We start from the raw sequence: 16,582 nt of genomic DNA, 5'->3' as shown, positions 1-16,582 counted from the left end.
ATTCCAAAAGTCCTATGCACCCCTATGTTCATTGCAGCATTATTTACAATAGCCAAGACATGGAAGCAATCTAAGTGAACATCAACAGATGATTGGATAAAGAAGATGTGATATATATACACAATGGAATACTACTCAGCCATAAAACAGAACAAAATCGTCCCATTTGCAACAACATGGATGGACCTTGAGGGAATTATGTTAAGTGAAATAAGCCAGTTAGAGAAGGGCAATCTCTGTATGAATCCACTCATATGAGGAATTTAAAAATGTAGACAAAAAGAACAAATTAGTGGCTACCTGGGGAAAGATGGTGTGGGGGGTGGGCACAAAGGGTGAAGGGGTGCACCTACAACACGACTGACAAACAATAATGTACAACTGAAATTTCACAAGATTGTAACCTATCATTAACTCGATAAAAATTGAAAAAAAAAAAAAAAACGAAGATGCTGCTGCTTCTGTTCTTATTGGCCATCTCCTACCCTCCAGGGCTGGAGGAGCTAAGTGCCCCTGTAGACCCACAGAGGCCTGGCTTATTCCACCAGAGGCTTCCACAGTGTCCCAATGAGGCTGTCCTTATGATCCTTCCTTCCCTCAGTCCATTCCCAGAAATTTGCTGATCCCCAGATCTGTCACTAGATCTGCAGTGTGGAGAAATTACACAAAAGAAATCCACTCCCACAGAGACCTGGTGGGTCTTCTCACTTCCAAGGGTCAAATTCTTGTCTGCTTGAAAATGGCCTATTATTAGGATATCACATGATTCTGGAGGAAGGGAAAGCTAGAATAAGCGCTATAATTCCCATTCTCTAAAGCTACGCGTGGTTATCTATCCCAGGAGCTATTGTCAGGATAAGCATAGAAGAGCCAGCTACGACTCAGTTTGCTAAGTGTCACCTTCACCATGTCCCCATTCTACATAGCCACTCAGCTCTACCAGAGCAGATATCCAGAACCTAATTGAGCCATCCGAGTGTTGCCTTACCAGTGCTCCCATGACCCTAGTGGAGTCTGGCTCCCACCCAGCCACTCCAGCCCATTTCCCCATCTCACTGTCATTTCCCATCCTTTGTATTCTGCCCTCTGTGTACCAGAGAAATATAAACTGTACTGGAGTTCAGATTTCATTAAAACCTCTCCTCTCAGGCTGCTGACCAAAGCAGATTTGAGGACTAGACATTCATGTACCTCGTGAGCATTTCTGGGGTATGGTCTATGTGCCTGACCCAGGATGGGGGAGAAAGAAGCAAGAGAATTCAGCTCCATGAGCACAAAAAGTTCAGGTCAGACTAGACCCATCCTGGAAGTAAACAGGACACAGGAGTCTGAGAAGCTTGGGGACAAAGAAGCAACCAGGGTCAAAGAGAGCAAGTAATTTCCAGGTCTTCTAGGAGAGTCTTCTTAACAAGTATATGAAGCATGTTTGCTCCAGAACAAGGGCTGAGCTCCTCATCTCTACGGGAGGAAACGGAGAACTAAGCCAGGAAACAAGTCCTGCTGCAAGCCCGCCAGCTGCCGTCTAAAGCCTGCAGCCCCCTCTCATTGTGCTGGGTCCCAGAGGACACTCCAACCACCCCAGCCTCGAACATCCCATGGGTTTAGGCCACCAGCAAGTGCCCATTCCCTTCTTTCCACGAACACACAGAGTTAAGGCAACTTTCTCTTTCAGGGAAGGTCAGATGGGGCAGAGGCCAGAGCTCACTTCCGGCCCCACATGGCGTCTGTCCTTTCCTACAATGACAAAGAAAGCCGGGGCAGACATGGGGGCTTCCTGATATGAGACAAGTTCACACTGAAAGCAGCTAACTGTAGTGGAAGATGAGGATTACAAATGGGTCCTTGTCTTCCTGGGAGCCCTGGTACCATCCCACGACCCGTAACTGAGGAAGGTCACTGAGCACACAGAGCCAATGACCAATCAGAGGAGCAATCTGATCTGCTCAGACCAGGACACAGTGACTGTGGGATACACGGGTGGAGCATGTGGACCGAGGCCTGGGTGACAGACAGGCTGCTGAAGAACCAGGCTGGGTCACTGCCACAGAGCACAGAAAGGTGACACTGTCCACTTTTCCTCCCTATCTGACTCAGCTGCAGGTGTGCCTTAGGCTGGAACCTTAACCTGCCTTTCAGAGACTATGCTGTAGCTCCTGTGGCTGACCCAATCCACCTTTTCTTTACAGAGAAATAAGTGTCATCCTGGGTGCTCACAATATCAGAAAAGTGAAAAACAGCCACCATGTCATTCCTGTGCTCAAATCTTCCTCACAAGGATTATAACGATAATTCAAAGGTCAACTATATCATGCTACTGAAGGTACCATCTTGCTGATTTCAGGTGAAACTGCACAGGTCACAAAGGACCAAGCAGCTCACTCAGGGTCTCAGTCCCCTCCTCTCTTCCAACCTGTCTGTTCTATTGGGTCAATGTAATAGAAGGGGGCTTGGGAGACTCCAGGCAGGGGATACAGGCAACCTCACCCCTGGATCTGAGACCAGCAGGTGGGGGGGACCTGAACTGCCATCTCTTTCTGACCAGCTGCAAAACAAGGCTCAACTCAAGCCAGCTGTGAAGACCATCGCCCTGCCGCAGAGCCAGGACTGGGTGGGACCTGGGCAGGTGTACAATGTGGCAGGCTGGGGACAACTGGCAAGTGGCAAAAAGGCAAACACAGTCCAGGAGGTGGATCTAGAAGCACAGAATGAGCAGAAGTGCAAGGACTTGTTCAAAAACTACAACTAGTCCATCCAGCAGTGTGTGGGGAACCCTAAGCACAAGAACACCGGTGCAAGTGTAAGGAGACAAGGATCTTCCAACCCTTGCCCCAGGGACACAGTGATGCTGGGGTGACACAGCCATGTCTTCTCCCACCTAACAACCAATGGTTGACCTGAGTCCAGTCTTAGGTGGAAGCATGCTGTTCCCAGCATATGCAGCCCAGGCATCTCCCTCCAGCCAATCTCTTCACCTGTGTCCATGGTACAACAAGAGCAGGGCCTGGGACTGGGTTGAGCATGAGAGAGGACACAGCCAGGACACAGGCTCATGGGGTGAGTAGGTCACAGAGGATCTACCTACCCCCCTGACACTCAGAGCCGAGGTGAATGGTAATCAATCAGCTACTACACATCTGAACAGCTGGGCCCTGAGAGAGGGGCAGGAGAGCAGCAGGGAGAAAACGATGCTGAGAAGGGGAGCCAGAGGGCTCTGACTGAGACTTCTCCCTTCTCTGTGCACAGGGGGACGCCAGGGGCCCCTCATGTATAACAATGTGGCCCAGGGTGTCATCTCCTTTGCAAAAAACAATGGGAAATCTCCATTTGTCTTCATCAGCATCTCAAGCTATCTGTCCTCCATAAAAAGAACAATACTTCAGGCCACAGGGCCCAGACTCAGGTGCCCCCAGGATTGATCTGGACTGGATTGGATGGGACATGATTCTTCTTCCCTGGGGTCGAGGCCAGAACTGCCCTGGGCAGAGTAGGGTGGAGGGGAGGCTGCCAGGGACTTCATAAAGTTCCGTCTCTAGAATGGAAATCGTTGATTCCTCCTTTATTCATCAAAATAGCCTATAGCCTACTGGGTAAATTTTTCTTCTATTTTTCAACAATCTCTAAATCTTCTATATAAGAATGGATTCAGAAAAGTAACCTCATTTTTAAAACATCCAGCTTGGAGAAGGCCAGACTGGAAAGAATTGGTCTGCTGAATGGTTGCCATTGATGCATGTGCTTCAACTACGGGAAAATGTTTACTGGGTAGAAAAGCAATACATGTTCATCATAGAAAGACAGGGAAAGGCAGACATAGCAATAAAAACATTAGAATTCCCAATAATGCCACCACCCAGAGGTCATCATCATTAATGCTTAAGCAGGTTGCCTCCCCCTCTTTTGCTGTGTCTCGATAAGTTGCTGTTGCTTTAACAGAACTGGGATGGGGCTGTTTAGAACTCCTAATGCCTTCCTTTCCACTACTCTGTCATCTGTCATCACACTGGTGAGAGTGTTTGCAAATGTTTATGACTCTTGGGCCCATGGACATGATAGCCATGGTTCACTGGACCCTGGGCAGAGAACACTTAGTGGATAGTAATTATTAGGATGATCAGCATCCAATTCCCCATCACCTGCCTTCCTTTAGTAACCAGCCTTCCTTTAGGAGAACCCTCTCCCCAAAAAACAGGCACCACAATTTGGGTGGAGCAGTCCCCACCTCAGGCCTAGGGGTGCTAAACGACCCAAGAATGAACCAATCAGGCCACTCAACTCCAATGGACCTGCTGATGGTCTGCTTTGGTCCAATGAATATCAAGTCCAGGACTTTTGTTCAAAATTGTGAGATAAGAGAAGCTCTCTTGGTCACAGAATGTAAGGATGTAAAGAGTGAATTCTAAATATTCCAAAAATACGAGGCTGCAATGGTGGTCAGAGAAGAAGTGGGGTTACCATTTGGGGTGTTTGGGTGTGTCCTGCTCTACAAGCTCCTAAGGCAGGTCCAGTCTCTATCTCCCACCACCAAGTGGAGGCCCCACCACAGACCTTACCAGCCTGTACACTAACCATTGATTCTCAGTCTACTCCAGCCGACTGCTGTCTTCTCAAGGGCAGGAGCCATCTTGCCCATCTCCCTGGAGCTAGCTTGCTAAATAATTATTCATGACTTCTTCAGGATGGAAAAAGAGTCAATGGCTTAGAAATGGACACATTCTAGATTCAGTCACTGAGGGGCTTCTGGGGTCCAGCTCCTCTGCTGGCTGTAGCACAGGCTTCACTTTCTTGTTCTTTCTTCTTGCTTTCACCTTGTGACTCATCACTGGGAGTGCAAGTGTGGTTGGTGACAGTGCTACTGTCACCTAACACAAGACTGAGAACTTTTACAAATCACTTTCCCCAATAACACAGGAAAACCAGAAGCACAGGCCTGGGAGGTCTGCGAGGCCCTGAGCCATACCCCTGCCTTCCACTCGGGGACCGTGTGTCTTGAAGGAAGAAACACCAACAGCTCTGACCTGAGCAGAACTTCAGGGAAGATGCAGCGACTCCTGCTCTGCTTGGCCTTTCTTCTGCCCCTCAAGGCTGGGACAGGTGAGTGACCATCCCCATTCCAGAGGCTCCAGCCCATCTCACACAACCCTTTGTACACCTGATCCTCCTGCCCAGCACATTCATGGATTTTCCTCAATTTCAGCCCAAGAACTTTCTAGACCCCTGCTCCCATCCCAAGCAGAGACTAACAAGCCCAATGCTACATGGACACTTAACAAGGATGGCCAGAAGGGAGCGTGTTCACTGAAATATTTAGTGTGTGAGCCTCTCTCTTGTCACCTGGAAAGTGGATTCTTCATAGCAAGGCATTCAGCAGAGGATGCGATGCTACAAAAGGCAAGTAATTAAAATCCCTCCCTTCAACTCAGGAAAGGGCAGCTCACACTAACCGACTGCAGTGGTGGGACCTGTCCCTGGACGAGCTCAAGAACTGGTTTCATTTCTCGGTGCCCTCACCCCCTCATCTCTGCCCAGGATGGGAGTCCAGGGTGCAGTAGATCTCAGAAGGGGGTGGAAGACTGCATGCAGGGATCCCCTGGTGCCTTACTTCTGTCACAGCCCTGGGCAGCCGTTTACAGCCACACTTCCCCTTGCCTTCCCAAGCCCTCGGCTGTTCCACAAAGTTCCTCCCCCCATGCCATTGGCCTTCAATCCTACTAGCACAAAGCCCACCAAACCTCAGTTTAAAGCTAAGAGAAGGCCATTCATTCACGCAGGCAAACAATGTTCACCGAGATCCTAGGATGGGTTAGACTGTAGGACACGAGCATTTTATAAAATCAAACTGCATAAGCTCACGGACAGATTATGAGATATGGGCACCAGGTGGGATATTAGCAGAGGCTCAGAGGGGTCAGGAGACTCACTGAGACAGAGGGCATCAGGGGAGCCCTGTCCACAATCCCCTGGGCTCTACCATCGTGAAGACAGCTCTTATCTCCTCTATGCAAGTTCGGAAGTAGGATGTGGACAACAAGCACTGTCCTCCCTTTTCTCACAGGGCGTTCTGAGGCTTGACATTCAGAAAAGGTTATTCTGCGGCAAGGAGAATCTGGGAGGACTCTCCCCTGTGTCTGCAGGGCACTGTAGACCCCACCCTCAATCACCACCTTCAGAAGCCTTCCCTCCTGACCACAGCCACTCCCAAAAAGCACATCGTCCAGTCTTCTCTTTCAGAGGACATCATCGGAGGGCACGAGGCCAGGCCCCATTCTCGCTCCTATATGGCTTTGCTTCACGTTGTGGAGGAGGAGAATGAAGGCAGGTGCGGTGGTGCCCTCGTGAGAAAGGAGTTTGTTTTGATGGCTGCTCACTGCCGGGGAAGGTGAGGGGCCGCAGACAACAGACGACTCCTGAGACCCCTACAGTGACCCCTGTCTTCTGCCCAGTGGCTGCAGCCCAGGAGAGCTCCCCTGGCTCCTGGTAACTCAACCCCATGAGAGCTCATGAGAGGAGCCATCTGAGAGCATGACTGGGCCATGGAAAGTGAGAAACAGGACAGGGAAGCTTCGGGGTCAGAGGATCAGAGGTGAGAGCAAGTGGCTCAGTTGAGAAGAGAGACCACACTGGTCAACTAAAGCAGCTGTGGAGGATGAAAGCATGCCTTAGATCAAAAGGCAAACTCAGAGTATTTTCACAGTGTTGCCAGAGGGCAAGACAAGCTTCCAGTGTCCTTCCCTCAGTGTTGTTGAGAAGCACAGGGGACAGTCACTCAGCACCCAGAGCTCGTGTTGTCTCGGTCTTCCCTTGCTGCAGTCCTGCCCTGCCTTGGTTGTCACCCGCCCTTCATGGCTCTAGGCCTGGATCTTCTGTGACTCCATGCCCCTCGCGTCCCCACTCTATTTTCTGGCAGTTCAATCCATGTGACCCTGGGGGCCTACAATATCCGGGAACAGGAGAGGACCCAGAAGGTTCTCCCTGTGACAGAAGCCATCCGCCACCCACACTATAATCCTAAGAACTTCTCCAATGGCATCATGTTACTAAAGGTAAGGGAACCTCCCTACTGCTCTTGCTCTCCTGGGTCCAGATTGTTTCCCCTCCCACTGGGACCTGTCCCTTCCTTCCTTCCCATCCTGTCCTCCTGACTAGTCCGAGTGGCTCAGGGGAGGGGGAAGTCAGTGCAGCCCCATTGTGGTGTCCAGGCCCAGGAGGCCAGTGGCTGAGCTGGACTTCCTTACCTCTTCCTATCAGCTGAAGAGAAAGGCCAAGCTGACTGCAGCTGTAGGGCCCCTCAGCCTGCCCAAGGGCACAGCCCAGGTGAGGCCTGGACAGGTGTGCAGCCTGGCCGGCTGGGGGCAGGACTCAATGGGCATTTTAGCAAGCACTCTGCAGGAAGTGATGCTGACCGTGCAGAAGGATGAGGTGTGTGATTCCTGCTTCCCTGACTATTAAAGCGGGGCCAGGCAGACTTGTGTAGGAGACCCAAAGAAGACGAAGACCGACTCTGAGGTAATGTTTCCAGCGTCGACCTAGACAGGCCCTGGGAGAGAGGAAATGGAGTGCTCTCGGGGGTGAGAGGGGTCATATCTTCATGCCTCAGCCTGAGAGGTGGGCTGCCTGGGTCCATGAATCCTGACTTTAGTTTTTTCCCTGGAGTAGATCAGGGGTGCAGGCTGAGGAAGGACCAGTCATCCCACAGCAGAGTTTTCACCAAAATTTCCCTGAGGATTGGAGAGAAAGCCTTGGCTTGGGTGGAGCTTCATGTAACAGGCAGAGCCAGGCTGGAGCCCTGGGATGAGGGAGGTGACAAGGCCCGCCCTGCTCTGATTTCACACGTGGCCCCCTAAGACTCTACTGACCCTAGGGGTGGTGAGAAGGGCAAGGCCACGAGGATGCAAGCTCAGTCTTTCCTCTCTCTGCTTCCAGGGGTCTCTGGGGGCCCCTTCGTCTGTGAAAATGTGGTCCAGGGCATTTCCTCCTATGGACCAGAGAGCGACACCCCTCCAGGAGTCTCCATGGAGGCGTCACCCTACCTGCCCTGGATAAAGAGAACAATGAAGCGCTGCTCATAGCAGGTGTGATGCTGACCTTCCTGTGTGCCTGACCATCTTTTCTGGGGACAGAGGCAGGAATCCCATGGGGCAGGCAGTGGGACTGAGGGGCCATAATAAATGGATCTCTAGCGAGTGTGACTGAAGTCTCACTGACTCACTGAACCACTTTCAACACGCAGCAGCATGCTCCAGGCAGCCCTCTGCTGTCAGTTGTGGGCTGTCCTTCCTCCTTTCTTTTCCATCCCTACTTCCCCCTAAACCTCATGCTGAATAGTTTCTCAGTTACACCTCTGTGGTGCTTAGCCCTGTGCAATGGCTGAATCTGAAGGGTTCCCATTATAAAAGGACAAACTTCTTCCCCAAAATATATTCCTACTTGGGACATAGGAAATTCCTTCCTTCTCTAAGCCAACCACCATCACCAACCCAACAATTCAGCAGGAAGAGGAGCAGGGCAGTGGAAGGGGAGTAACTCCAAGGACCCGGGAGGCCAGGGCCCAGGCCGTGGGCACTGAGCTTCCTATTTCCAGTGTTACAGGCTCTTAACATCAGCCCTGATATCAGTTCCCCGACATTGAACCCAGCGTATATGGGTTTAAAACTAAAACCCACCACCCCCTTTCCTGCTTCTCTAGCTCCACTCATATGTAAATACGTGTTTCTTTAAACTTGGGCTCCTTGAGCTTTAGGACTAAATGGGAGTTACAAATTGTTAAAAGCCCAGGTGGCCTAAAGTTGGAGGCACACTAAAATTTAGCCAACCATGTGTCCTTGAAGTTTGCCAGGAAAGCTGCTGTCTCAAGAATATCAAGGAGCGGAGGCTTCCCAGACCTCAACTCCTAACTCCCGGGGCTCGAACCCGCCTCAAACAGGAAGACAGGACAACAGCGAAGGACGCCCACCTGCCATTCTCCTATCTCACCATCCCCCCTGCCTCTCAAGGCCAAAAGCAGGCTGGTGGAAAAGCACCAAGCTGCACAAGCTACAGGGTCCCCCTCCCCTTCCCAAAACCCCAAATGAAAATCCCTATCCATTCCTCATCAGGAAGCTAGCAATTTTCGAGGCATGAGCCCTTGCTTTGCTCCCTGTGCCTGGCATAGTAAAAACCTTTCCTCTTCCACTCAAGTCTCTCTTCTCGTTATTTGGATTGGCATCAGGTTCAGGGACCGAACTTTCGGTTACACCAGGACCTCTCTCTGCTCTGGGGGCAGCTTCTCCCACAGCCAGGACCACCTGCAGCTTTACACACTCAAACGCTCCCTAGATGGCCTCTAGCCTCACTCTTATCCCATTTCCTGCCCCACCACTTGCCAAGCACTGAGCTCATTCTACCTTCCTCCTGGCTGACCGTCCCACACCAGCCCCTGTTTTCCATCTGACTGCCCTGCCCACCAGCTCCTTTCCCTCCAGCCCACCCTGTTTTGCACCAGCCTCTCTCTCATCTCCTTAACAGAGTTCCCAAAGCCCCTTGTGAATTCTCCTCTATAGCTTGTCCTTGTCATACCACAACCACCAGCCCACCTGATGCCTATCAGAGACCCGGTCCCCACTTCCCATCTGAGCAGAGACAGTTCAGGTCCTCTATGCAGCCCAGCATCCCCGGGCCTTCTGCCATCATGGCCTGTGGAGTCACTCCAAAAGCCTCAGGCCCTGGCAGACTGTCCTGGCTCCTCCTGCTGACAACCTGAGTTTTTGTGCCAGGCCCATAACAGGCTCTGTCCCTGATATGGGAAACTTACAGTGAGGGGAAATTTCCTCTAAACTCCCCTGGTGCCTCCCCTTTCCCCAGGCCAGCCAGTTTGGCCAATGGATCAGTGTTTGGAATCCTCAAGACATCTTGCCTTGAAAATAATTAAATTCTCTGTATTCTATCTCGATTGCACATTAGAGTTTCCCATGGGTGATCTTGTTTGATTCCAGAAGGTCAGTATGAAAATGAAGAGACTTTGAGACCCACAGGTCCTGAGGTTCCCAGTCTGTGCTCAGTGGAGTCCATGCATGGAGGGGAGGGAGGGAGGAGGGACCTGGGGCATCTGTATTTTTGCTCACTTACATGTGGAAGACATGAGCCTCAGTCCAGAAACCCACAAAGTGCCACATTTCAAGTGCAAGCCCTTTCATTGTGATGGAAATAATAACAAGAATCTTTCACATCTTGAGGTGTATGGGGAAGGCATTCTGGTTCAACAATGATTCAACCTAAAACTTGTTTTTCCCAGAGCAGCCTCACTTCTGACCCACCAAACACACACTGTACATCTGCTCAAACATTTTCCCAAAGACAAGAATGCACTCTTTAAAGACAGGGATGAATGTCTCCCTTCCTCTGACACCAATACCAGCACTTCTTTCAAGGTAAGCTCTTCTTCCCAGAGGACCAAGGTCAAATTGACCTGCTACGTAAGTGCTAAACTGCAGCAAAACAGATCCTTGTGACCTGGAAAAAAATTATATTCCTGTCGTGCTTCCTGTCTGTTCTTTGTTGTGAAATGGTCTACAGCCATGAGGTGAGCATGCTTCTCAGGAGAGCTTTCTTCCTTGGGGGAGACAGCACTTCCAAGCTAGTCTGCAGCAAATTGGCTCAATAAATATCACAGCATCTTTCTTATCTACTGATTGGCCATTGATTATTTTCGGCACCAATTATGACCCAGACAACCTTATTTTAGGATCGTGTATCCTTCAAACAGCACCACCAGTGAACTGGATGTGACAGAACACAGCAAATTCATGATAGCTCGATGAACACTGAATCAATTGGGACCAACATCAAAAAGAGAAGCACCATCATTAAAAAGAATAACAAATAAATCACACAGATATGAAAAGCAAAGTCCAGCACATTGAAAACTAAGATGAAAAGCAAAAGAAAGCTTATTTGTCATTCAAGACTGTCCCCATGATCATCTGCTAAGCCTCCCCTGGTGCTCACAGCACTGGCAGAAGCACAAGGGAGGGAAGAGCTGAATGCACATGAGGAGATGAGCAAGTGAATAGCAGAAGGTGCACGAGCCAGGGGACAACTTTGGGTCCCAGCAGTAGAAATGGACACTCTTAGGAGAAGCCGTCACACTACAGAATTAGAGACCACAGAAAGTCGGCCATGAGGAGCCCCACGGAGCCCCAGGGTGTAAGCCAGAGCCAGCAAGAGAGTAGCCAGGGAAATACGCCACCAGGGACGTGCATGTGTGTCCTCAAAGGACAGTGCCTGGTGGGTCACTTTCCCCTTACACCTGACAGGAACACTTGATATTGAATGACACACATGATGAAGGAAAACGATGACCTTCTAATGCCCGTAGCATCAGGAAGACTGGGCTGCTCCTGATGGCACCTGTTTCCTTAAAACGGCTTCCACATTATTTTACGTCTATTTCTGTCACTCAATCTAGTGATTTTTCTTATTCCTACATGAGATCTAAAAGCGTGTGTGTGTGTACGTATTTGTGTGCTATTCATAAAGATGATCATCACACTATTATTCAATAATGGACCCTAAATTAGAATCAGTATTAATTTCCAAGGAGGAAAATGGTGACATATGGTACATGCTCATTATTGATTCTATAGCTCTTAACATCCACGTTATCTATGGGTCTAAGAAACTTGACTAAGAACATTAATAGGCAAGTGATAAAAAGACTAATAAACATTTGGAAAAAACTAGAAGCTCACTAAAGGATCATGCAAATTAAAATATTAATAATTTTGTGCTTATCTAATTGGGAAGGATTTACAAAACCAATGATGTTTACACTCAGTATGGACATCGAGAAAATGGCTTTTTCACACCTTGTACACAAATGTCCTTAAAAGAAAAACAGGACAAAAAGTGTCTTTCACTAGTGATCAACCACACTGAGAAAAGTGGACAATGTTATTCCTTATAGACCTGTTACAAATGTCAAATCTAAATAGTACCAATGTTCAGCAGCAATCTGAGGATTAGTTTTGGAAAAGTTTCATACCATCGAACACTATGGAAACTTCAATGTTTTGAGATAGAATTACATTTTGTCACACGGAAGAATGTTCATCTGGTCTGTTGAAGTCAACACTAGTTAAAGGTCAGTATAGACTACAATCTTATCTTTGCTTATAAGTACATTTTCCTTTTGGCTTTTATTCCTCCTACATATTCATTTTCATAAGTTTTCTGTATTATTTAGATAACTTTAAAGTGTATTTATTAAATACGAATGAGATCATAAAATGATATTCAATAATAGATTTTTAATAAAATGAGGTTAAGTTTATGTTGAATAATCTAAATTATAGGAAGAAAAACTAAATATATTGTGATCACGCCTATAGAAAAATACACATAGAAAAACATCTACATGGAAAAACATCTCTTAACAGTGGTCAGTTGGGCGGTGAGATTAGAGCTGACATTTTTCTTCTTTCTATGTTTTAATTTGTTTACAATTTTGAAAGGTGTAATGATTAAAATAATTTTGTTTTTATGAATATTACAATTCAGAAAAAGGTAGGCTGCAGTAAGATGGTCCATGTGTTAGTTAACTTTAATTATTCTGACAAACTGTAGCATTTCAGTGACTAACACAATAGAAGTCTAATTCTTGCTCACACACAGAGTTTCGTGGTGAGTGGTGCCCCTCTTACTCTCAAGTGTCCTTGTTTGGCAGTAATTATGTGGTCACTCCATGATCAGAGACCAGGATCAGTCCCCTAAATGTGGCATCCGTGTTCCCCGTGTTCACCTGCGTCAAACCCTGGAAGGGGAGGAGTCTACACGGTCAGCGCAGGACTGTATTTGTGGCCTGGTCTGGAAGGTGCCCACAGCATTTCGACTCACATCCCATTTGTAGCAACAATCACACAGCCACACCCAAGCTCAAGTGAGGCTGCACAATGGGGTTCACCTGTGTCCCCTGGAAGAAAAGGAAATTGTTTCACTAAACTGCTAGCTCATCTGGACCACCGTGCAAAATAGTGTTTGCTGTTTATAGGGATCATGAGCCCTACATTTTTTTTTTCTGCTTGTAAAACTAATATATTTCTATTATAGAGAAAAATTGCATAATATAAAGGTGGAAATTAAAGCCACACAAAATGGTTGTTCTGGATCTTGTCTTTCACATTAAAAAAAGCGAGTTAAAATTGTATACGGCATTCGACAATCTACTTTTTCAACTTAAAACTGAATGACACAAACTGCCCCATGCCCCAAGCATGATGCTTTTTAACAGCTGGGCAGCATTCCATCCCATGAATATATCACAACTCTATTACCACTCTCCTATCTTGGATAATCGGACCTTCTGATGATTTGTGGCAGAGGGTCTTAGGGAACATGTCCACCTCCGCATCTTTCTACGTTTACCAAGAGCCCCAGGGTCAGAATCTCAGTCTCAGAAGTACCCTTTTCAGCCAAGAAACACTGAGGGTCTTGAAGTTCATTTAAACTGTTCTCTGCCACATCCAGGGTCTGGGTCCCTCTTTCTCACTGACTACTCTGTGGGCGAGACTGTGTGCAGATGTTACTGAAGGTTTTATGCTCCTTCCTACAAGGACAAGAGCACAGGCCACTTCTTGGAAAGAAGGTTTCTTGCTCCCAGAAGACACATGTGGTGGGAAGACACTGGCACGGGCACAGCCTTCTCCCAGCACTGACACTCCATGAAACATCACAGGCTCATCAGTAGAAACTTCCCAAGGAGCTTCCAAAACGTCCTTCTGAGAGTGACATTAAGGCCGCCCTGAGGACGTCTGGAATGGCTCAATAGTACACTGCTGTCCTACAAAGCCAAGAGCACTGAGATTGGTTTCTGACCACAGCAGCATCAGAGGGATGACGGGGAAGGGACCCAGCAGCAGCCTGCCCAGAAGATTTGCATGGTTGGCAGCCTAGGGGGCCCAGGGAGGAAGTGGAAACACACGACTTTAATGTCCTAACATCAGAGAAGAGAAAAAGATGTAACTGACAGAAATGTAATAAAACAGTCCAAAGTACATGTAGCCAGCTTTGAATGTGGTGAAAGGTTTCACATTCATGTTTGATCTAATATTACAATTTTCACTAAAATGGAAAAAAAACATTCATATCCCTATCTACTCACGTACGTTCCATTCTCCATGGACAACTTCAAGAAATAAATGAGTGAACAGCTAATTTTTTTAATTAAAGGAGCCAAGAACATACTTCAGAGAAAGTCCGGGCACCTGCAGTGTGTTCCCAGTGTGAGAAGACTGTGCTGATGGCAGCTCTCTGCTGGGGAACAGGGGGAACCAAGGAGCATCCTGGGCAACCGGTCACACAGGCCATGAAGAGTTCATAAGGGGACCATGAAAACCAGGGTGGTAGCAACGAAGGGGTGACAAAGAGACCAAGTAGGTCTGGGGGCAGAAACAGGCCAGTGTTAATGAGGAGAAAAGAAGGACGTGATCAAGAAGAGTGAGGGGGTAAAATGAAGGCTCCACTGGGGCCCAAAATATGAATTGAAGCTCTCTCTCAATATATTCCAGGGGAAGTAAAACTCAAGGTCCCTGTGTCCCCCACCATCCCCAGCTCAGGGCTTTGAGGAGCAGAGGGCACAGACAGCTCAGCCCCACAGCCCTCCCATCCCCTAAATTCCCTCAGCGACTGTCTCACCATCCTCCTTCCTTACAGCGCTAGTGGACCAAGCTGCTGCAGCTCACACCTACCTGTAGGCCACTTTTCCTTCCCAGCCCTGTAAATGTCATCCTGAGAGCTCAGAACATCAGGAAAGCACCCAGCAGTGCATAGCTGTGCTCAGAGCATCCACCACCCTGAATATGACCAGCAGAACAGCCTGAATGACATCGTGTTACTGCAGGCACCATCTACCTGATGCTCTGTTTCCCCAGCCCAGCTGGCTTTCTCCCAGCATGGAAGCTCCATCCTGTCTTGGGGCCAAGGAGGATGAGGCAGGCACAGAGTGGCAGATAATGGTGGGGGCAAGAGGTGAGTTCTGCCCAGGAGTCCCTGAGGGTCTGCACTCTTCCTACCAGCTGGAGAATAGAACCAGACTGAACCGAGTCTGAGGACAGCGCTCTGCCTCTGACTCAGGCCAGGCCAAGTCCTGGGACCAAGTGCACCATGGTGGGCTGGGGCCTGGTTGGCCTCTATTGTAGAACAGACATGCTCCGGGATGAATGACTGAGAGGGCAGAGGGATCAAGAGTGCAGCAGGTGCTTCAATTTCTATACCCGCCCAATGCAGATTTGTATGGGGAATCAAGGGAAGAGGAAGTCCACCTTCCTGATAAGGCCACAGGCATCAGCCAACATGACCCAAAGCAGACGGGCCCAGGTGGTACTGACCAGTCCAAACAGACGACATCCCCACAGCCTCAGTGCGGGGCCCAGACCTGAGTGATATGGGGGCCTTTTCTGAGGAGTCTGATCTCTAGGGGATTTGAGGAGCACCGGATACAAAGATACACATGTGCAGCCTTGTCCTGAGGAAGGGAAACATACCCTGACTTGGGTTGAGCTACAGACGGTAACCACAGTCAGAACCAAAGCCCAGCAATGGAAAGATCTGGAAGCTTTGCTTCTGCACCCCACCACCCACACTCAAGGAGCCCAGCGGTCCATATCTTCTCAGAGGGCTGTGATTTAGGGAAGCAGGAGTGGGGAGGCCTGACTTCATGTCCCTTCCTCTCATCATTCATAGGGGGACATCGAAGGCCCCTTGGTGTGTCACCATGAGGCCCAGGCCATCGTCTCCTATGGAAATAGGATGAGGACTCCTCCAGCAGTCTTCACCAGGGTTTGTAGCTTCCTGCTCTAGATAACGAGAACAATGAGATGCTTCATACAGAGAGGTGAGACTGAGATCCCCCCTTGTGACTCACTCTTCTATGGGACAGAGGCCAGCTCCAGGGGGTTGCCAGAGCCTAAACAAATGACCACATCTAGAGAGGAAATATCCAATTTCTCATTTGCTTAGTCAACATGATTCAGTACACAACAAGTATATGCCAGGACTAAGTCTGAACAAATCCAGGATTATGAAATCTCTTCCTCAGGACAAATCAAGCCCAGTCAATGTCTTGGAGATCAATATGGGCTTCTTCCCTCCTCAAAACCATCCATTCCCCCATCTCCCCTCCCTCCATGGTCTTGGGAAGGGCTAGAAGGACATCTCTCTCCCTAGGGCAAGGCTGCGCACTCCCCCCCTTACCAGCGACCCCCTAATAGTTATTCAAGTACAATCCAAATTCCATATTGACTGCGGATTCAACCAATGGGGATGAAAAAGCCTATGATGGTAGCGTCCTATTGAACATGCACAGATTTTTTTTGTCATTATTCCCTAAACAATAACTACAGTATTAACATCTATAGCATTTGCATTGTATTAGGTATTGTAAGTAATCTCGAGATAATTTGAAATATATGGAAGGGAGGATGCACATAGGTTACATTCAAATAATTTGTCATTTTGCACAAGGAATTGAACAGCTGCAGATTTTGATATCCACGGGCATCCTGGAACCCATCCCCCTTGGATACTGAGGGACGATTGTGTGCTCTAAAACTGT

The 16,582-nt window shown here is 48.5% G+C and overlaps 1 pseudogene; it reads left to right on the top strand.

The window, feature by feature from the left end:
* The first annotated feature begins 5,036 nt into the window (after positions 1-5,036).
* Positions 5,037-8,066, top strand: LOC139046503 (granzyme H-like; annotated as a pseudogene).
* The last annotated feature ends 8,516 nt before the right edge of the window (positions 8,067-16,582 follow it).

Source organism: Equus asinus, chromosome 2 (genome assembly GCF_041296235.1).
Source record: "Equus asinus isolate D_3611 breed Donkey chromosome 2, EquAss-T2T_v2, whole genome shotgun sequence".
Lineage (NCBI taxonomy): Eukaryota > Metazoa > Chordata > Mammalia > Perissodactyla > Equidae > Equus > Equus asinus.
Note: the sequence above shows the minus strand (reverse complement) of the source record. Positions and strands in the feature narration are given on the sequence as shown.